General features: G+C 48.3%; 1 protein-coding gene across 1 annotated transcript in view; it reads right to left on the reverse strand.

The window, feature by feature from the left end:
• The window catches only part of MAP4 (microtubule associated protein 4), a 243943-nt gene extending 222900 nt beyond the window's left edge, over positions 1 to 21043 (reverse strand). Inside the window, 1 exon segment of the mRNA XM_048510520.1 lies at positions 20836 to 21043. The gene's annotated coding sequence lies outside the window, so the exon portion shown is untranslated.
• Positions 21044 to 22125: the final 1082 nt, after the last annotated feature.

The raw sequence follows: 22125 nt of genomic DNA on the forward strand, positions 1-22125 counted from the left end.
TGCTGCTTACGATTTCTTCAGTCTCTGTTCATTTGCCAAAACTAAGAAAGCGAGAAATTAAAAAGACTATAAGACGGCAGTATCATCCTCTCATCTAAAAAATTCCAATACTACCCTGTTTCCCCAAATATAAGACATCCCCTGAAAATAAGACTTAGTAGAGGTTTTGCTGAAGTGCGAAATATGAGGCATCCCCCAAAAGTAAGACGTAGCAAAGTTTTTGTTTGGAAGCATGCCCGACGAACAGAACACAGAAAAATAAGACATCCCCTGAAAATAAGACATAGCGCATCTTTGGGAGCAAAAATTAACATAAGACACTGTCTTATTTTCGGGGAAACACGGTAGAGAACTAAGGAAATCGCATTTCCAACACAGAATTATTTCTGGTAATCCTTTTTATCATTACATTTAAGAGTTCCAAATGGTGGTGGAGGGAAGGGCCACCAAGCCACAGATGACTTAAGGCGACACACGAGACGTTCAGACGTGGTTTGCCACTGCCTGCCTCCACGCGGGCTGAGAGAGTTCTGAAAGAACTGTGACTGGCCCGAGGTCACCCAGCAGACTTCCTGTGGAGGAGCGGGGAACCGAACCCAGTTCTTCAGATTAGAGTCCACCGCTTTTAACCACCATATATTTTAAACCTGAAATGTGTGTAAGTGTAATTTTAAAGTATTTATAATGTTTTATGCATGTATCGTTTTACTGGATAATGTTTTATCGGATGTATTGTTTCATTAGAAGAAGAAGAAGAAGAAGAAGAAGAAGAAGAAGAAGAAGAAGAAGAAGAAGAAGAAGAAGAAGAAGAAGAAGAAGAAGAAGAAGAAGAAGAAGAAGAAGAAGAAGAAGAAGACGACGACGACGACGACGAAGAAGAAGAAGAAGAAGAAGAAGAAGATGACGGCAGCGGCGGCGGCAGCGGCGGCGGCTGACGACGACGGCGACGACGGCAGCGGCGGTATCTAATTTTAATGACGCATTTTATTTTACTTTGATTTATATCCCCCCTTTCTCTCCTGAAGGAGACTCAAAGGGGCTGACAATCTCCTTGCCCTTCCCCCCTCACAACAAACACCCTGTGAGGTAGGTGGGGCTGAGAGAGCTCTGAGAAGCTGTGACTAGCCCAAGGTCACCCAGTTCGCGTGTGTGGGATTGTGCAGGCTAATCTGAATTCCCCAGATAAGCCTCCACAGCTCAGGCGGCAGAACGGGGAATCAAACCCGGTTCCTCCAGATTAGATACACGAGCTCTTAACCTCCTACGCCACTGCTGCTCCTAGATGGTGGAAAGTGCCCAGAGCCTCCAGGGAAGGGTGGTGAATAAATCCAATAATAAAATAAGCCATTAATTAATTAATTAATAATGTGCCACACTGTCTCTAAGAGTTCCAAATAACCCTTGCAAAGGAACCCAAAAGAGTCCCCTCCACAACTCCAGCCTGTTTAGAACAGCCGTGCCTCCGCACAGTTCCACAACACAACACGAAAAGCTCTCCGCTCCTCGACAATTCAAAAAAAACCCCTCAGCCTTGGAAACATGACATAATCATATGCAAAAAGCCTCCTTATCCACCCACTAAGATTCCACTCTGAATGAATAATGCTTCTTATTAAAATGGCTGTTGCACAGGAAGGGGAATCAGACTGCAATGATATCATTAAATCCTTCTCTAAACTGAATTTCTGGCAGGGGTGGGAAGAAAACCAGCCAGCCAATGGGGTGCGCTTCTAAACAATCTCACTCCGACATCCAAAGTCTGCAGAGATGTGAAGCGTTCCTCACCAGCAAAACCAAATGTCAATGCTGCCGACCCGGCCGGCAGGAAATCAGTTGCCCATCTTGGCCACGTGCAAAGGTACAAGGGAAGAGCAGCAGCCCACAGAGAACTAGCCAGCCCAGTCTGCGTGGCGACTCCAGTCTCTGCTTCACAAAGTTACTTTCCAAAACACGGTTCATTTGGTCTGAAGAGCCTGATGCAAGAGTTGCCTGCAGGAATCACATTGTAGAAGCAGAACATACTCACATGTAAGCGAACAGCAGTCAAATATCCTTCATTCTGCTTCACAGAAGAAGACTGAGGGGGACACAAATGTCCATAAGAGGCTGCAATTCCATGGCTAGGCTGATCCTAAGAATTTTCTTAAGAATCCTTAAGATCCTAAGAAAATAGTACAGGGAAGGTGGTACCGGGGGGGGGGGGGAGGAAGGGCATCCCCCTCCACAGTCATTACAGGGTTCCCTGCTTGCGGCAGTCAGAAGACACAAACTTTTCTGAAAAAACTACTCAAACATCAGCAAGGCTTGGGAAATCCTAGGACAGTGATGGCGAACCTTTTCGAGACCGAGTGCCCAAACTGCAACCCAAAACCCACTTGTTTATCGCAAAGTGCCAATACGGCAATTTAACTTGAATACTGAGGTTTTAGTTTAGAAAAAAACAGCTGGCTCCGAGGTGTGCATTACACGGGAGTAAGCTTCGTGGTTCTGCTTTGAAGCAACTGTGCAACTTTTCCAATGGGTGAATCACGACCCTAGGAGGGTTTACTCAGAAGCAAGCCCCATTGCCCGCAACCGAGCTTGCTCCCAGGCAAAGGATCGTGCTTTGGTTCTTTGCATGAAAATCTGTGGGGTTTAACAGCGTCTATCAGGGTCACCTACACTGCTTTCCCAAAACTAGGACTTAGGTTTATTGCAAATAATCGAGCCCAGCAGCCCAAGCCAGCCTAGATGGGGGGGTGGGGGTGTGTGTTGGGGGTGACTCTGTTTGCATGTGCCCACAGAGAGGGCTCTGAGTGCCACCTCTGGCATAGGTTTGCCACCACTGTCCCAGGAGCACCGTCATCCAGACATCTAAGAAACTGTTGGAAACTGCATTCAGTCTGGCTCACACGAGATCCACTAACCTCCTCCGGGGATAAACTCTTTCGAACAACTGTACAAAGAAAATCTCCAAGCTTGTTAATGCATAACTAAGTCGCTACAACATTCTGATTAAGAGCACGCTAAAGACCACACCTGAAGTCCTTGCCCTTCTCCACCTAGTCTGTGTATTCTCGTTCAGACAATAACTAGGTGGGAATTCAAGAGAATACAGAAATAAGAAAAGCTGGAGGGACCTTTGGTCCATAAAGGTCAGTCTGCTCACCATGGGCTGGGCATAGGTTTTGAGAGCTGGTATGGCCCAGCAGTTAGGAGTGTCAGACTAGGACCTGGGATGATCAGGTTTGAATCCTTGCTATGCTGTGCCAGGGAAGCTCACCTTAGACTTGTCCCTCAGCTGAACGCATTTAACTAAGCTGTGGGAATAAAATGGAACAGTATAATGAAATGATCTACTTTGGATCTCCATTAGGGAGAAAAGAGGAACATTTTTTAAAAATCCTTTGGAGAAGAGACCCGAGGTCTTCTGTAATCTAGTGTGTTGTGGGTTTTCCGCGTTGTATGGCCGTGTTCCAGTAGCATTTTCTCCTGACGTTTCGCCTGCAGATCCTCTGAAGATGCCAGCCACAGATGCAGGTAAAACTTCAGGAGAAAATGCTACTGGAACACGGCCATACAACCTGGAAAACCCATAACACACTAGTGATTCCAGCCATGAAAGCCTTCCACAATACATCTTCTGTAATCTGATTTTCTTCCCTTTTGGGGGGAGGGGGTAGCTGGCTGCAGAGGACCAAGAAAGAATGAATGAATGCCTCCCACTGCTGGAGAATTTGCAATACATTCCGCCCTGTCCTGCCCACAAAAGCATTTTGCTCCCTTAACACATTACTGGAAACAAAGGCAGTTTGCTTAGGGGGAGTGCCCTGCCTGAAGGAAAGGGAGCCAAGCCCCAGAGCCCAAGAGACAAGGGTCACAGCCTTCACATCTCCATGACACACATTTACCTCTAGAGCGGCATGCCACTCAACTGACCGGCCTAATATGGTCAGCTGACCGCTGAATATTTGAGACTGACCAAATATCACCATTTATTAGCTGAGGCTTGGAATGCCACGGAGTAGGTGGCAACTTCTTAAAAATTTCTTTCTGGGGCCATTCGATAGCAAGGGAGGAATGAGGGACTCTTGCCCCACAAGCCTTGAGGCAGGCCAGCGGGTGCCAGGCAAGCAGGGCAAAGCTTCCCTCCCAGCAGGCAGGACTGCATCACCCGGCTCAAATTACTTAAAAAACCTGGGAGTGTGGTGTAGTGGTTAGCGCAGGGGTAGGGAACCTGCGGCTCTCCAGATGTTCAGGAACTACAATTCCCATCAGCCCCTACCAGAATGGCCAATTGGCCATGCTGACAGAGGCTGATGGGAATTGTAGTTCCTGGTTTATCCTGGAGAGCCACTTGAGTTCCCGAGCCCTGGGATTAAATATGCAGACTAGGATCTGGAAGATCTGGGTTCAAATCCCCACTGGTACAATGGAAGTGGAATGGGTGACCTTGTGCCAATCTCACACTCCATTTATTGTCCAGAAATTGAAGCAACAGGACACTGCACTGAAATTGTTGATTTTTTCTTCTTGTCAATGGGTAATGTGAAATTATTATTATTATTATTATTATTATTATTATTAGAAGAAGAAGAAGAAGAAGAAGAAGAAGAGGAGGAGGAGGAGGAGGAGGAGTTTGGATTTATATCCCCCCTTTCTCTCCTGAAGGAGACTCAAAGGGGCTGACAATCTCCTTGCCCTTCCCCCCCTCACAGCAAACACCCTGTGAGGTAGGTGGGGCTGAGAGAGCTCTGAGAAGCTGTGACTAGCCCAAGGTCACCCAGCTGGCGTGTGTGGGAGTGTACAGGCTAATCTGAATTCCCCAGATAAGCCTCCACAGCTCAGGCGGCAGAGCGGGGAATCAAACCCGGTTCCTCCAGATTAGATACACGAGCTCTTAACCTCCTACGCCACTGCTGTCTCAGGCCTTGGATATTATAGTTCTTATTTACCCATGTATTTGGTTAAGATTGTAAGACTTACCTGATTGTAAGGAAGTAACATTTAATTGTATTTTTTAAAATTTCAATAAAATATATATTAAAAATGAAATTGTCGATTTAGTATTTGTAGATCTGAGTGCTAACTGTGAGCCGCCCAACAGGGAAGGGCGGCCTATAAATTCCATAAATAACCCACCTCACAGGCGTGTTGTGAGAATAAAATGGAAGAAAGGAAACAGATGCAACCCACTTTGGGTTACCACTGGGGGAAAAAGTGGGATATGAATGAAATCAAACTTATTTATTGTTTGAGATATAAATTAAATAACACTTTTTTCATTGTTTCAATTTCTAACCCACTCGCAGTGACTTTTGTTTTCTAACTGTTGTGGTAACTGACTTATTTTTGTCTTCAGGTGGACACAGGAGATAGGACTCCACCATTCCCCTGTGAAACTAGACAGGCAGTTCATTGAGATCAACTACCTATCAAAGGCAGAGCCTCCACCAAAGTACAGAAAGCTGCTGAGGATTTTGTTACCCCACATCAACAATTACTTTCATTGTTTCTCAACAATTAATTTGTTGTACGGTTTGCTCAAGTAATAAGGTATTACGTGTTAAAGACCGCCGTGTTACAGAGCGGCAAGCTGCAGTATTACTGATTAAGGGCTCTGCTCACTGTCGAGTTAATTCATAACAGAAGTTGGTTTCAGGTAGCTCAAGGTTGATTCAAGGTTGATTCAATTCTCCATCTTTCCAAGGCCAGTAAAGCAAGTTTCCAGCTTGCTGGGGGGTAAAGCAGGGGTGTCCAACTCTGGCGCTTCAGATGTTCATGGACTACAGTTCCCATCTGCCCCTGCTGGCATGGCAGATAGGAATTGTAGTCCATGGTATCTGAGCGCCATGATTGGAGACCCTGAAATCAAAATAATAGACTGACGGGGAAACCAATGGCAAACCACCCCATGAATATAGTCTGCCTAGTAAACGTTGTAATGTGACAACACCCTGGGTCAGTAATGACCTGGTCTTTGCACAGGAGACTGACTACCTTTACCTTTTAAGTATTAAAAATAATTACTAAAACATATTTTTGTTGCTCTCATCATCCGGAGGCACACAGATCGCTCAGATTGGGGGCTCATGCTACCGAAAATAAGACATCCCCGGAGAATAAAAGGCGTAGTAGAGGTTTTGCTGAAGTACTAAATATAAAGCATCCCGAAAGTAAGACATATAAAGTTTTGTTTGGAAGCCGCCGTCCGAAGACAGAGGCACCAGAGCATGCAGCTGTGGAAGCGGAAAAAATAAGACATCCCCTGAAAATAAGACATAGCGCATCTTTGGGAGCAAAAATTAATATAAGACACTGTCTTATTTTCGGGGAAACATGGTAGTTGCTGCTTTCTTCTTTCTCCTGCATCATCACTTTTGGTTCCTCCTTTGGCCTTTTTTAGATTGTCACAGCTGCGAGCTGAGGCATGGCGACTGTCCTCCTTCAGCAGAGCTTCCCTTTGCCAAGGCCATTTCAACCTTCTAACAGAATCTCAGAGTTTCACACAAGCATTTCGGGCAGGGGCATCTTCTAGCATTTTAGGAAGCCCTGCCTGCTCTCCATGGCAGGCAAGAGAACCCCAGGAAGCAAAAGCAGAAGCAGGAAGTCCTTCAGGGCAAGGGAGCCCCAAACCAGTCACATCCAGTAAGCTAAATTCAAGCCGCACTAAAATTTCAGAAAGCACCTTTAAAATGCTACCTTCATATTCTAGCATAGTCTTTGCATCATCTACTCTACCGGATCCCCAGGCTGGCCAACCGATTTCTCCCCACACTCCCAGAGCAACTGGCAGTGGCCGAGGTTTTAGAGGCACCGTGTATCTAATCTGGAGGGAACGGGTTTGAATTCCCAGCTCTGCCGCCTGAGCTGGGAGGCTTATCTGGGGAATTCAGATTAGCCTGTGCACTCCCACACATGCCAGCTGGGTGACCTTGGGCTAGTCACAGCTTCTCGGAGCTCTCTCAGCCCCACCCACCTCACAGGGTGTTTGTTGTGGGGGGGGGGGGGGGAAACAAGGAGAATGTAGGCCCCTTTGGAGTGTCTCCTGCAGGAAGAGAAGTAGGGGATGTCGTCCAGGCTACTACTGCTACTACTCCAATTCTTCTCCTTCCAGAGCATTTGCACACATGTGGTGGCAGAAAGTACCATCAAGTGGCGGCTGGAGTGTCCCGGCCACCCCATAAGGCAACGTGGTGGCGAACCTTTGGCAGTGAAGATGTTGTGGTTCCTGAGTTTCCATCAGCCCTGCCAGCGTAGCCCAATTGGCCATAATAGTGAGTTGTAGTCCATAACATCTGGAGTGCCAAGGTTGCAGCTTGGCCCTCAGGTTTTTCAGGCAAAGAGACAGAAACAGCAGTGGTTTTGCCACTGCAGCTTCCCTCACATCACTTTAACCCTCAACAACTTCCATAGTGGTCTCCGCAAATACAAATACTAACCACGACAGATGCTGCTTAGCTTTAGAGATCTGCTGAGACCAGGCTAGCCTGAGTCATCCAGGTCAGCGTTGAATGGGCACGTATACCCACCACCCACCCACCCCTCCAAAACACCAAACACACAAGGGATCTTCAGGTTACAGGAAGGGAAGCCAGCAAAAGGCAAAGATGACACTTCTCCTTCCCGGCCTCGGTCAAAGTACACCTCTGCCCCGCCCCCTCAAAAAAAAAACCAGTCTGGTATAGAGCAGGGGTCTGTAACCTGTGACTCTCCAGATGTTCATGGACTACAATTCCCATCAGTCCCTGCCAGCATGGCCAATTGGCCATGAACATCTGGAGTCCATGAACATCTGGAGAGCCACAAGTTGCAGACCCCTGGTTAGAGATTCTGGAGGATCTGAAGTACAGTTAACATTACAAAAAGTGTAAATAACAAGTGGTCACACCAACGACTGAGTTTTTGAAAATTCGCATAAGTGTTACTCAACAAATCTGCAAATCCAGACTGAGGCCGGCCTGGAGAAAGCCCACGCTTCATCATCTCAAATAGAGTTTCTTCCTGGACTCAAAAGTGCAACGATGAATTATTCATCCCTGGCTTTTGATTAAGGTCGTAAAAGCCAACCTCAACGTACAAGCGTACGGTAACAAGCCATTAGAGTCATTTTAATGCAAAAAGGAGCCGCTCCAACAGGCCCTGCTTAGATGTGCCTTGACAGATTTACTCCCCAGCTGATGGGTGGTTTCACTCAAATCGGAAGACCTGGCAGACTCCTATCAGGATTTAATCTTTTTACTGGCCACTCAGGAGAGCTTTGCATTGGGTCTCCCACTTGCTGGGTTGCTGCCAAGTTCCGGTACTTGGAACAGAACTCAAAAGGAAAATATGTCACATCAGTCTCACAAGGAACTCCCCTCTCATTAGGATGGATAGTCCTAAACTGGGATGCTCCTGCCTCTGCAGAGTTTCGCATCCCGGCCCATCTGCTTTTCTGCAGGAAAAGGGCAACCACCAAAATGACCACAGTATTTGGGGCCCTGGATTTAAGTACAGGCTTGGATCCTTGAAATCAAAGCTGTCAGCACGCTTTCCCACGCCGAAAGAGTTCTCTAACCCTTCTGCTGAAAACCAAAGATTGGAAGAACTCTCAAGCAGTCAAGAGATGGGAGGTGCTCAAGACTTTGATCTGGGAGCCAATAAAACCATCAGCGGCCTCGGCTGAAGCTCCACCCGCCCTAACACATCATTTCCTGGAGAGCAGGAGGTGAGTCATAAGGCAAAGTTTTGTGCACATGCATCTTAGAACCCCTGCCAGGTTTAAACTCTTATCTGACCCCATCTCAAGGACTCTGATAACAATCACTTTGAAAGTCACATAAAATTACAAATAAAAGCCAGTCAATTGTCTAGAAGAGCAGCCTTTGAATGTAACAGACCAAAAAGAGGGAGCTCCTTAGCATTTGAAGTTAATTTTCTAAAACAAAATTCTGATTAGTGAAATGTCACAATCGATATTTAATAAAATCAAACTACTGCCTGGCAGTGTATGAATATCTGCTGTTTCATCCTCGCCCAGAACCCGTTCCAATATTAGTACCGGCAAACAGTCTAGCAGAATAGCTGACCTCAGACTTTTAAAAAAGCTTTCTTCCTTCCATTCTGTTTTGCCAAATTATTCTTCATTTGCTCTGCTCCCTGCCATAACAGTGTCTAAGAGCAGCTGCTCGCAAGGTTCGGTGCCTCCTGCTGCCCCTGGTACCTAGGTGCAATGTACAAACGTCTCATATTACATGTGAAGAAGGGTGAGTCATGAATTGGACCACGCAGGCTTCCACCTGAACACATGCTAAAAAAACTTCACTTTGATTCACTAAACCGAACTGAGTTCACTTGCTGAACTCGGTCAGCTGGTTAGGCCAAGAAAAAGGAACAGGCTGGAATGCAAAGTCAAAACTGTTTAGCTCCAACAGAAAGTGAAACTGTAACTCCCCAGTCCTGGAGGGCATGTAATTATCAGCCAAAAACCGTACAATATTTGCCCTGCAAAATGACAACAGAAATCTCAAATGGCATGGAACCAGCCAGGTCACTTTTTAATGCTCTGCAGACTCACTAAAAATTTTAGCGCAATTCAAAGCGCAATTCAAATGGTCAATACGCTACCGGTTCTAGAGGTCTTACTGACATAATTTAAAATATTTAGCCCCCTACCTTTCTATAACACACAACGCAGCTCACAAAATGTACACGTACAGTTGAAACACATCAGGTTAACTTCAAGTCTTTCACCACCATTGAGACACCTCTGAAGATGCAACCACAGATGCAGGCAAAACATTAAGAACAAGATCTATCAGATCACGACCACACAGCCCGGAAAGCCCATCACAACCAACAGTACGGGAGCTTTCAATACCATATCTAGCTGGTTGCTCCAAGCAGTGGGCATGGCCACTGAAAACAAGCCCAGGCTGCAGAAAAGTAGACCTGCCAAATATAGAGGACTGCCAGGAATGAGATCCCTGCTGACCTTACTTGGCACACAGAGTCATACAGAGAAAGGCCAACCACTGTCTAGGTGGGCCCCAGGCCTTGATGGGCTTTCGAGGCAACAACCCAATACCTTGAATTGTGCCCGTAAACAAGCAGATAGCCAATGAAGCTGCTACAGCACTAATGTTATACGATCCTAGAAGAAGAAGAAGAAGAAGGAGGAGGAGGAGGAGGAGGAGGAGGAGGAGTAGTTTGGATTTATATCCCCCCTTTCTCTCCTGCAGGAGACTCAAAGGGGCTTACAGTCTCCTTGCCCTTCCCCCCTCACAACAAACACCCTGTGAGGTGGGTGGGGCTGAGAGAGCTCAGAAGAGCTGTGACTAGCCCAAGGTCACCCAGCTGATGTGTGTGGGAGCGTACAGGCTAATCTGAATTCCCCAGATAAGCCTCCACAGCTCAGGCGGCAGAGCTGGGAATCAAACCCGGTTCCTCCAGATTAGATACACGAGCTCTTTACCTCCTACGCCACTGCTGCTCCATGCTCCGCTTACCAATGCAAACCAGTAAATAATCTAACAGCGGCACTCTGTACCAACTGAAGCTTGTTTTCAAGGGCAGCCCGAGGTAGAACACCTTAAAGAACCTAGCCTCAAGGGGATGGTGACATAGCTCAACGTGATCACGGCAGGCGGCCAGCAGGTACACCCAAAAGAGTTCACAGAAATGGCTCCCAGCCACTTCTCTAGCTTCCTTTTTCAAAACTCTTTCAATGTTGATTGTTGAGGGCTTTCCGGGCTACGTGGCCGTGGTCTGGTAGATCTTGTTCCTAACGTTTCGCCTGCATCTGTGGCCGTAAACCCCACAGAAAGCCTTCAACAATACATCTTTCAATGGGCCTTTCCCCACTTCCCTTAAGCCCCGCGCTACTCGAGGAGAGTAGTGCGGGGTTCCTCGGCACTCCCCACTGAGAGAGCGTGACAAGCAGCCGTAGCCTTGCATACGAGAAGCTGCTGCTGTCCCGGCGCCCTCCAGCGGCGCAGCATCCCAAGCGCTCTTCTCATGGCGGCTTTTGACGGTAATGGCCCAGCGCAGAAGCGCCGAATGCGTGAACAACCAGAAGCTGCCGCCTGGGATGCCTGGCCGGCGCTGAGAGCAGCCAGCCTTGGCATAAGCAGGGAAGGACCAATGTTGTTTCACTGTGAGCAGTCTCAGTGGCCCAAATGGGGCAAAGAGGAGACAAACACATTTTCCAAACAAAAACCAAACAGGCATCCATCCCTATTTACTGTGTTTTAAATATTTATATCCTGTTTTGCGTCTACTGAAAAGCACTCTAAACAACTTTAATCGTTCAAACCAGCTGAACTCTCTTCTCACCAAAAGATCAGAGGACAAGGAAACTGGAAAAAAATAATAATAAAACTGAGCAACTTGAAACTCTCGAGTACAGAGGGCTGTCCAGAACAAGGCATGTGGAGGACATTGTTCAAATATAAGGAATAGGATTGAGTAATCTGTTTATAGACAATAATCAGATTTCCAGCATGGATTAAATCATTCTGCCTTTGGGCCACAGCCAAAGAAGATACGGAATAGTCATCCTTTTGCCAGTCCAAGAAGACGAAGCATTTGGATTTATGTCCCCCCCCCTTCTCTCCTGCAAGGAGAGTCAAAGGGGCTGACAATCTCCTTGCCCTTCCCCCCCTCCACAACAAACACCCTGTGAGGTGGGTGGGGCTGAGAGACCTCCAAAGAATTGTGACGAGCCCAGGGTCACCCAGCTGGCATGAGTTGGCATGCACAAGCTAATCTGGTTCACCAGATAAGCCTCCATAGCTCAAGCGGCAGAGCAGGGAATCAAACCTGGCCCCCCAGATTAGAGTGCACCTGCTCTTAACCACTACACCACACTCGCTCTCTAAGCTTCACTAAGGGGTTTCAAATGGAAGGCTCCTATCTGCTTGAATTGCAGCAGCTCACAGGCGCATGAGACGGTGTGGCTAATTAACCCCAACAAAATCAGGAAGCCATCCCACCCAGATCTTTATTAGGTTAGGCTAACTGGCGCCTTCTAAGACGCAAGCTCTGAAGAGACACTGCCCAGTGGAAGGGTAGAAGGATAAAGAGAAAAACCAAGCTGGCAATGCTTATACCCGAATCCAAAGACCTGCAAGAATCAATAAATCAGCAGTCAAATTAGCTTTGGATCCGACAAACCGAGGGCATAAATAACACCGGGCAGTTAAAAAACAACAACACCACAAAAGCAAGAGCCAAAGGAGGCAGAGCGCCAAGACGAGAGAAACAAGCAATAATTTCAGAAGCCAGAATGGGCAAGATGAGAATCGGACAATTGCTGTGAAGCCGTTTATGCCACCAGCACAAGACTTGGCAACAGCTGAGTAGCAGGGAGGACACAAAAGGCCCACACACACAGCAGCACAAGGGCCGCAGCAGCAGGTTCCTTGCAGGACAACACTCGGGCCACACGTCCACAGCCTTTGCGGGCAACACCTGCCAGAGGCTTGAAGAGACGAATACCCTGAAGAAGAAGAAGAAGAAGAAGAAGAAGAAGAAGAAGAAGAAGAAGAAGAAGAAGAAGAAGAAGAAGAAGAAGAAGAAGAAGAAGCGGCAGCGGCGGCGGCAGCGACGGCAACTGGCAACGGCAGCAGCAGCAGCAGCAGCGACAGCGGCAGCGGCAGCAGCGGCAGCGGCGACGGCAGCGGCGGCGGCGGCGACGCTTGGAGGAGGAGGAGGAGGAGGAGGAGTTTGGATTCACCCGTTCACCCGTTCGGATTCCCCACCCCCCCAGTGCTGCTCTGGGGCCAGCTGAGGCAGCCAATCCTCCCCCACCCCATGCCCAGGGCCCTAGATGCTTGGGGTAGGGAACCTGTAGCTCTCCAGATGCCCCTACAGCATGGCCAATTGGCCATGCTGACGAAAACTGATGGGGAGTGCTGAATGGCTTTATCTGCAGTCCTAACCCTAACCAAGAAGAAGAAGAAGAGAAGAGTTTGGATTTATATCCCCGCTTTCTCTCCTGCAGGAGACTCAAAGGGGCTTACAAGAGGAGGAGGAGGAGTTTGGATTTATATCCCCTTTCTCTCTTGTAAAGAGACTCAAAGGGATTGACAATCTCTCCTTTCCCTTCCCCCCCCCACAACAAACACCCTGTGAGGTGGGTGGGGTAGAGAGAGCTCCGAAGAACTGTGACTAGCCCAAGGTCACCCAGCCGGCATGTATTGGAGTGCACAAGCTAATCCGGTTCACCAGATAAGCCTCCACAGCTCAAGTGGCAGAGTGGGGAATCAAACCTGGTTCTCCAGATTAGAGCGCACCTGCTCTTAACTGCTACGCCACTGCTGCTCCTTATTTATTTATTTATTTATTTATTATTTGATTTCGTATACCGCCCTATCCCCAAAGGGCTCCTTAGGGGACTTACTTTGCAGAAACACCTAAATGGCTCATTGAGCCCAACCCGGAGGTGTGCAAATTACAGCCAAAAATGCCACCACCAACCTCAGGAGTATTTCGACTGGCCCACAAGCAGCTTTGAAATTTTTCAGAGGTCAGCCTCTAGAAGGAAAAGAAAACAGTCAAGTAGCTTTAAGAGCAGCAGAGTGGGAGAAGAAGCCACATCCGGGTCTCTGCCTGCTCCTCAGTGCTCTGTGTTGCATGCCATTGCTTTTTCCACTGCTAGCTAAGCCCCCCCCCCGCCCCGCCCCAGCAAAAAAAATTACCCATCTCTCAGCTAGCCAATTCTGCGTGCTTAGAGCAGCAGCCATCCTGAAAGGTATAAGGCTGAAGTTTCCTGTAACCCTTCCACCCTGGACATTTTAAACTCATGATAGCGCACTAAACCACTACCTGCTGACTCACCCATGGCAAAGAGGCTTCAAGCAAGACATTCCCACAAACAGGAGAAGAAGAGCTCCTGTTCTCTCTCTTTAAGTTGCTGCCACAAATGCCCACTAATATGAAAGGACAGGTGGGCACATGCTCTACCAACTGTCCAAGAATTATTTGCCACGCTGTTTTGACTGGTGGTGGCGAACCTTTGGCACTCCAGATGTTCATGGACCACAATTCCCATCAGCCCCTGCCAGCATGGCCAATTGGCCATGCTGGCAAGGAACTGAAGAATTAAGTGATCCTGGCTTATCTGGAGTTATAAAATTAAGGATGAGCAATAGCTGGGCCCATCCACATGTCACATATGTTCCTAATGGTTGTGCTGTAGTAGCCTGCCAATAGGTGGTGTGGGGTGGTCAAGGAACAGGGACACTGCAATTGACAGGGACACTGCAATTGACAAGCTATTGGTGGTGATCAAGGAATAGGGACACTGCAATTGACAGGGACACTGCAATTGACAAGCTATTGGTGGTGATCAAGGAATAGGGACACTGCAATTGACAGGGACACTGCAATTGACAAGCTATTGGTGGTGATCAAGGAATAGGGACACTGCAATTGACAGGGACACTGCAATTGACAAGCTATTGGTGGTGATCAAGGAATAGGGACACTGCAATTGACAGGGACACTGAAATTGACAAGCTATTGGTGGTGATCAAGGAATAGGGACACTGCAATTGACAGGGACACTGCAATTGACAAGCTATTGGTGGTGATCAAGGAATAGGGACACTGCAATTGACAGGGACACTGAAATTGACAAGCTCTTGGTGGTGATCAAAGAATAGGGACACTGCAATTGACAGGGACACTGCAATTGACAAGCTATTGAAAATTGGTGATCAAGGAATAGGGACACTTTGCAATTGAGCAGGGACACTGAAATTGACAAGAAGCTATTGGTGGTGATCAAGAGAATAGGGACACTGCAATTGACAGGGACACTGAGGAGATTGACAAGCTATTGGTGGTGATCACAGGAATAGGGACACTGCAATTGACAGGGGACACTGCAATTGACAAGCTATTGTAGTGGTGATCAAGGGAATAGGGACACTGCAATTGAGCAGGGACACTGCAATTGACAAGCTGATAGTGAGGTGATCAAGGAATAGGGACACTGCAATTGACAGGGACACTGCAATTGACAAGCTATTGGTGGTGATCAAGGAATAGGGACACTGCAATTGACAGGGACACTGCAATTGACAAGCTCTTGGTGGTGATCAAGGAATAGGGACACTGCAATTGACAGGGACACTGCAATTGACAAGCTCTTGGTGGTGATCAAGGAATAGGGACACTGCAATTGACAAGCTATTGGTGGTGATCAAGGAATAGGGAACACTGCAATTGACAAGCTATTGGTGGTGATCAAGGAATAGGGACACTGCAATTGACAAGCTATTGGTGGTGATCAAGGAATAGGGACACTGCAATTGACAGGGACACTGAAATTGACAAGCTATTGGTGGTGATCAAGGAATAGGGACACTGCAATTGACAGGGACACTGCAATTGACAGGGACACTGCAATTGACAAGCTCTTGGTGGTGATCAAGGAATAGGGACACTGCAATTGACAAGCTATTGGTGGTGATCAAGGAATAGGGAACACTGCAATTGACAAGCTCTTGGTGGTGATCAAGGAATAGGGACACTGCAATTGACAAGCTCTTGGTGGTGATCAAGGAATAGGGACACTGCAATTGACAAGCTATTGGTGGTGATCAAGGAATAGGGACACTGCAATTGACAAGCTATTGGTGGTGATCAAGGAATAGGGACACTGCAATTGACAGGGACACTGCAATTGACAAGCTATTGGTGGTGATCAAGGAATAGGGACACTGCAATTGACAGGGACACTGCAATTGACAAGCTATTGGTGGTGATCAAGGAATAGGGAACACTGAAATTGACAAGCTATTGGTGGTGATCAAGGAATAGGGACACTGCAATTGACAGGGACACTGAAATTGACAAGCTCTTGGTGGTGATCAAAGAATAGGGACACTGCAATTGACAAGCTATTGGTGGTGATCAAGGAATAGGGAACACTGCAATTGACAGGGACACTGAAATTGACAAGCTCTTGGTGGTGATCAAGGAATAGGGACACTGCAATTGACAAGCTATTGGTGGTGATCAAGGAATAGGGAACACTGCAATTGACAGGGACACTGAAATTGACAAGCTATTGGTGGTGATCAAGGAATAGGGACACTGCAATTGACAAGCTATTGGTGGTGATCAAGGAATAGGGAACACTGCAATTGACAAGCTATTGGTGGTGATCAAGGAATAGGGACACTGCAATTGACAGGGACACTGCAATTGACAAGCTCTTGGTGGTGATCAAGGAATAGGGACACTGCAATTGACCAAGGGACTGCAATTGACAAACTCTTGTGAGTGGTGATCAAGGGAATAGGGACACTGCAATTGGCTTAGGGACACTGGGGAATTGACAAAGCTCTTGGTGAGTGATCAAGGAAATAGGGACACTGCAATTGACAGGGACACTACAATTGACAAGCTATTGGTGAGTGGTGATCAAGGAAGAGGGACACTGCAAGGTGGCTTAGGGACACTGCAATTGACAAGCTATTGGTGGTGATCAAGGAATAGGGACACTGCAATTGACAGGGACACTGCAATTGACAAGCTATTGGTGGTGATCAAGGAAGAGGGACACTGCAATTGACAGGGACACTGAAATTGACAAGCTCTTGGTGGTGATCAAGGAATAGGGACACTGCAATTGACAAGCTATTGGTGGTGATCAAGGAATAGGGAACACTGCAATTGACAGGGACACTGAAATTGACAAGCTCTTGGTGGTGATCAAGGAATAGGGATACTGAGATTGACAAGCTGTTGGGGGTGATCAAGGGATAGGGACACTGCAATTGACAAGCTGTTGGTGGTGATCAAGGGAATAGGGACACTGCAATTGACAGGGACTTGCACCGCAATTGACAAATATTGGTTGTGATCAAAGGAATAGGGACACTGCAGAATTGACTTAGGGGACACTGCAATTGACAAACTATTGGTAGGTGATCAGGAATAGAGACACTAGAAATTGACAACAAGCTATTGGTGGTGATCAAAGGAATAGGGACACTGCAGTTGACAGGGACACCAAGAATTGACAAGCTCTTGGTGGTGATCAAGGAATAGGGACACTGCAATTGACAAGCTATTGGTGGTGATCAAGGAATAGGGACACTGCAATTGACAGGGACACTGAAATTGACAAGCTCTTGGTGGTGATCAAAGAATAGGGACACTGCAATTGACAAGCTATTGGTGGTGATCAAGGAATAGGGAACACTGCAATTGACAGGGACACTGAAATTGACAAGCTCTTGGTGGTGATCAAGGAATAGGGACACTGCAATTGACAAGCTATTGGTGGTGATCAAGGAATAGGGACACTGCAATTGACAAGCTATTGGTGGTGATCAAGGAATAGGGGCACTGCAATTGACAGGGACACTGCAATTGACAAGCTATTGGTGGTGATCAAGGAATAGGGACACTGCAATTGACAGGGACACTGCAATTGACAAGCTCTTGGTGGTGATCAAGGAAGAGGGACACTGCAATTGACAGGGACACTGCAATTGACAAGCTATTGGTGGTGATCAAGGAATAGAGACACTGCAATTGACAAGCTATTGGTGGTGATCAAGGAATAGGGGCACTGCAATTGACAGGGACACTGCAATTGACAAGCTATTGGTGGTGATCAAGGAAGAGGGACACTGCCAAGTGAAACCCAGGGACACTGGGAATTGACAAGCTATTGAGTGAGTGATCAAAGGAATAGAGACACTGCAATTTAGGCAAACTGTTGAGGTGGTGATCAAGGAATAGGGACACTGCAATTGGTAAGGTTACTGCAGATTGACTTAAGCTATTAAGTGGTGATCAAGGAAGAGGGACACTGCAATTGACAGGGACACTGAAATTGACAAGCTCTTGGTGGTGATCAAGGAACAGGGACACTGAAATTGATACGAAGGGGAGGATGGAATGTCACTCCCATTACCACGAGACCAAATATCTAGTACAAGAAAGAACGGCTTTCAGGAAAGGACAGCCTGCCTTCTAGACAGGCACGTGACATGGCACCTTCCTTTTCAATTATTATTTCAGATCACTAACAAGCAGTTTTTGCACAAGATATAGATGCATCACCAAGCAAGGGGCAGCCAGGGAAACTTCAGATTTCAGAAATCAAGTGTGACTCTATGCAGACTTAGATTAGAGTAACTCTGTTTAGGACTACACTAGAAATTCTGGAAAGAGCTAAACAGAGTAACAGTTAATGCAATGATAAAAATTTCAACTGCGAATTTGTGACTGTGTCATTTTCTACTTGAAATGCTAATTTTTGAAATAGGAAACAACGTTTTAGACATTTCTTTATCCACCCTCCTTGGGTGCAAAAACCTAAAGGAACAAATAACCAGGCTTGCATTCCACCCACACTAGACAGAGATGTGCCCCAAATGCTACACTGTCAAGGGCTGCTCACATCTTTTAAACCAATTTCATACATATTTGTTTATTTAGGAAACACACATGTTTGTCACTCACTTTCACATTTGCAGGCTTATTTATGGCCCAACACAAATTAATTTTTTCAGCCCCTTCACTTGAATAAAGGATTCATTATTTCAATAATAATGAATTTTAAGCCATCAGAGTTTTAAAAGTAAGGCAGTCACAGATGCACTCAATGCATACAAGGTGGAGGAAAAGAGAATCCACTATAGCAAAGTCAGGGGCATTCACCTAGAGGCCCCCAATGCTTGAACCCCCTAAAGACCAACTGAGAGCCCCCAAAGCAGCAGGGCAGTCTACCTTTCTGTCAGACACACGGAACTATTCTTCAGGGATTTTAATTTCCAACAAAAAGTAAACGCAACCATGACAAAGCAGGCAGGCAGGCGTGGTATGCACTTGAAGGCGGGGGGGGGACAGAAGGGGGGCACGAGCTGGTGTGGTAGAAGCCCTCCCTAGCCAAGACCAACAGGGCCCTGTGTCTAAACTTACCCAAGGCAGCGTAGCACTCATTCCACGCGCATTTAATACTTAAAATACGACAACTGTTCTTTCTAAATCGGTGCGCGCAGCTTGAAGCTAGGCCCGATTTATATAAATAGCCTGCCGTTCAGATCTCCAGCGCTGATGAGTGGGCAGAGTTAGGGTGCAGGCCAGCCGGGCTTTGCCTGCTGCTGTATCCCTGCACTGACCACACCCATCCCTTCGAGCAGCGGCTCTGTGAGCGCTCTGGATTACAGCACAAAATATCCCCTGATGCAATGCTAGAACCATCCTGGAAAAGCTGGGAGGGAGGACGCACGGCCAGGCGCAGTGGCAAGAAAGGAACCACGTAACCAGAAACTAAGAAGAGCCAGGCGCCTCCGGCCCAGCGCCGTGATGCTTGCAACGCTGCCAGGCACCAGACGGAGCCCCAAACTTACATCTTTGCAGGGTGGTTATTTTTGAGCCAGCGAGGCAAGAGAAAAGGCCGTGGGAGCTTTTATCGGATGACACACGGAGCAAGAGTCCCGACAAGGCGTCTCTTAAGCTCCTCTCCCAGAAGTCCCCACTTCCTCTGGGATGACAGAGCGGCCGGCAGCTTCTGGAGGCTGATGCCGCCCTGATTTAGGCAGGATGTTCCTCCAACACACCCTTTCTGCGAGTTTCCTCTCATTTCTATTAGCACCTCTCATAATTACAGCCCAACTCTCCCTTCCACCACCCAAAGAGCAATAATTAGAAAGCCGATCGGCGCACGCACGCACACACACACACACACACACACACCCCAGCCGGCATTCCGGTTTGTTGCGTTCCATGAGCGGCCTCCGCCTCACAACTTTGCAAATTAAAAAAAAGCAGTGAGATGCTTCAGCCACCAGCAAAGAGACCTTTTGGAATATGAAAAAAGAAAAGGGGAAGTTCACAGGATGGGAATCTGAACTCACATGTCAAGCAAATGATGCTGGGAGCCTCTGCCTGCGGGAAACAAAGGAAAACTGGACTTTGGAAAATTCAAAATGCCCCATTTCCGGACAGCAGGGAAGAGCTAACCATCACCATCGACACCACAAGAGGGAAGCCCTTAAGTCCAGAGAGAACAAACAGGGATCGTCAGGGCTTCAGTCCAATGCAAGCTTTTACGGGGAACGGCCCCACTGCATCAGAAAGGCAGGGTGGCCTCGCCTTCCCGTTCTCGCCATCCTCATGACACCCAGCCTCAGGCGAAGGGCGGCCTGTGGGGCAGCCGGGGTGCAGGACCCAGATCTGGAAGACCCACAATGCCATTGCAAGTAAAGACACTGCCATTGAAGTGAATGGGTGGAAACTGGAGTCGCTCTCTATAGGATTTCCATGGGCAGGTTCGAACCCTTTTTGCTGCATATGAGACTTACCGGACCGGCAGAGTTCATCTTGCCAAACTGCCTACTAGGTTGCAGGGAGGGGGAGCACCCCCTTCAGCACTTCTATTTGCTCAAAGACAGACCTGGCAGGGACCCCGGGGGGTCATCCAATCCAACCCCCGGCCAAAAAGGCAAGGAATTCATCACTCTTCCCTGGGAATAAGAATGCAGTGGAGAAATGGATGGAAGAAAAGATGGAGGGGGGGGTGAGAGGGCGCCCCCCCCCCCACGTTGCAAAGGCGCTCTTCCTCCCCGGAACTGGGGGCCTTCCAGACCCACCCAGCGCCAAGGGGGCGCCCGCGGGCCCCGCCCCTCCCTAAAATTGCAAATTAATAACCCCCCCCCAAAAAAAGAGATCTCTTTATGCTCGCTCCTTATCAGGCTCCCCCCGCCCTCCACTCTTGGCAGACTTCGGCGCCCCCTCCCCTGTTGAGACACGCCCTCCCGCCCCCCCCCCGACCTGTCACTCACCCACCCCCTCACCCCCCCCCGAAGAAGAGGCATCGCGCGCGCCCGCGGCCCCGCCCCTTACCGAGTTCGCAGCCGGGGCCGAGAAGGAGCCGCCGCCCGGCGAGCGTCGCTGCCTGCCTGCCTGCCTGCCTGTCTTGCCCGTCCCCTGCGGCGAGCCCGGCCGGGAGGAGAAGGAAGGAAGGACGGACGAGCGAGGAGGAGGAGGAGTCGCGGCCGCCGCCTCAGGCCTCGCCCGCCGTAGCCAAACTTGCCGGCTGAGGCGCCTTCGAATCCGGCCAATCGCCGCGCGGCCACTCCCGGCCGCAGCCAATAGCGGCGAGCGCGCGAGGAGGGGGCGGCAGCGGGGTTGTGTGACGCGCGAGGGAAGGCGGAGAGGCCGCGACAGCTGCAGGGCGGGGCAGGCGCGAGGGGCGGGGCTTGGGGAAGGAAAGGGCGGGGCTAGGATGACTGTCAGTTCTGTGTAGCGGCCTTTGGCCACATGGAAGAAATGTGGTTTGTAGCTTTTTTTTTTTTTCCAATGGGAGGCAACGTTATTTTTTCATGCATCAGCTTACATGGTAAGGTTGCCACCTCCAGGCAGGGAGATTCCACCATGAAAACCTGAAGCTTTGTCCAGGAATCTCCCTACACAGAACCCTAAGAGAGCGAGGCCCGCCAAGCTGGGATTCAGACCAGGGAGTCCATCTGAGTCAGCACTCTGCTCCTGCTTGCGAGTGGCCCACCAGGTGCCATTGGGAGCTCACCTGCAGGATGGGAAAGCAAGGGCCTTCTGCTGCTGCTGCTCTCGAGCACCTGGTCTGCAAAGGCATTTGCAATCTGAGAGCATAAGAACATAAGAACTAGCCTGCTGGATCAGACCAGAGTCCATCTAGTCCAGCACTCTGCTACTCGCAGTGGCCCACCAGGTGCCTTGGGGAGCTCACCTGCAGGAGGTGAACGCAATGGCCTTCTGCGGCTGCTGCTCTCGAGCACCTGGTCTGCTACTGTAACCTCTATCTGTGGGGCAGAACTTGGAATGAGTTTGCAACAACAAATTTTTAAAAACAAAATGGTTTACTTTCTTAACATATAACATCAACATTTAACATCACATTTCAAGGTCCTGTTCAGGTTGCATTTTCAAGTCCTTCTATTTACAGTCTACTGCCAAGTCCATTTCTTCTTTGCAAGTGGGTTGGGAAGACTCCAAGGGCTTGATGAACAGGATTCAACATGATGAAGGTTTTCAGGAGAACTCTCACCCATTACAACCACAAAAAGAAGCCCTGAAACAATAAACTCCAACATTTTCAGCATAGCAAAAAGAAACAACTACCTTCCCAGTAGTTCCCAACAATATTGCAGTTTACCT

The sequence above is a fragment of the Sphaerodactylus townsendi genome, linkage group LG11 (assembly GCF_021028975.2).
Source record: "Sphaerodactylus townsendi isolate TG3544 linkage group LG11, MPM_Stown_v2.3, whole genome shotgun sequence".
Taxonomy (NCBI): Eukaryota; Metazoa; Chordata; class Lepidosauria; order Squamata; family Sphaerodactylidae; genus Sphaerodactylus; species Sphaerodactylus townsendi.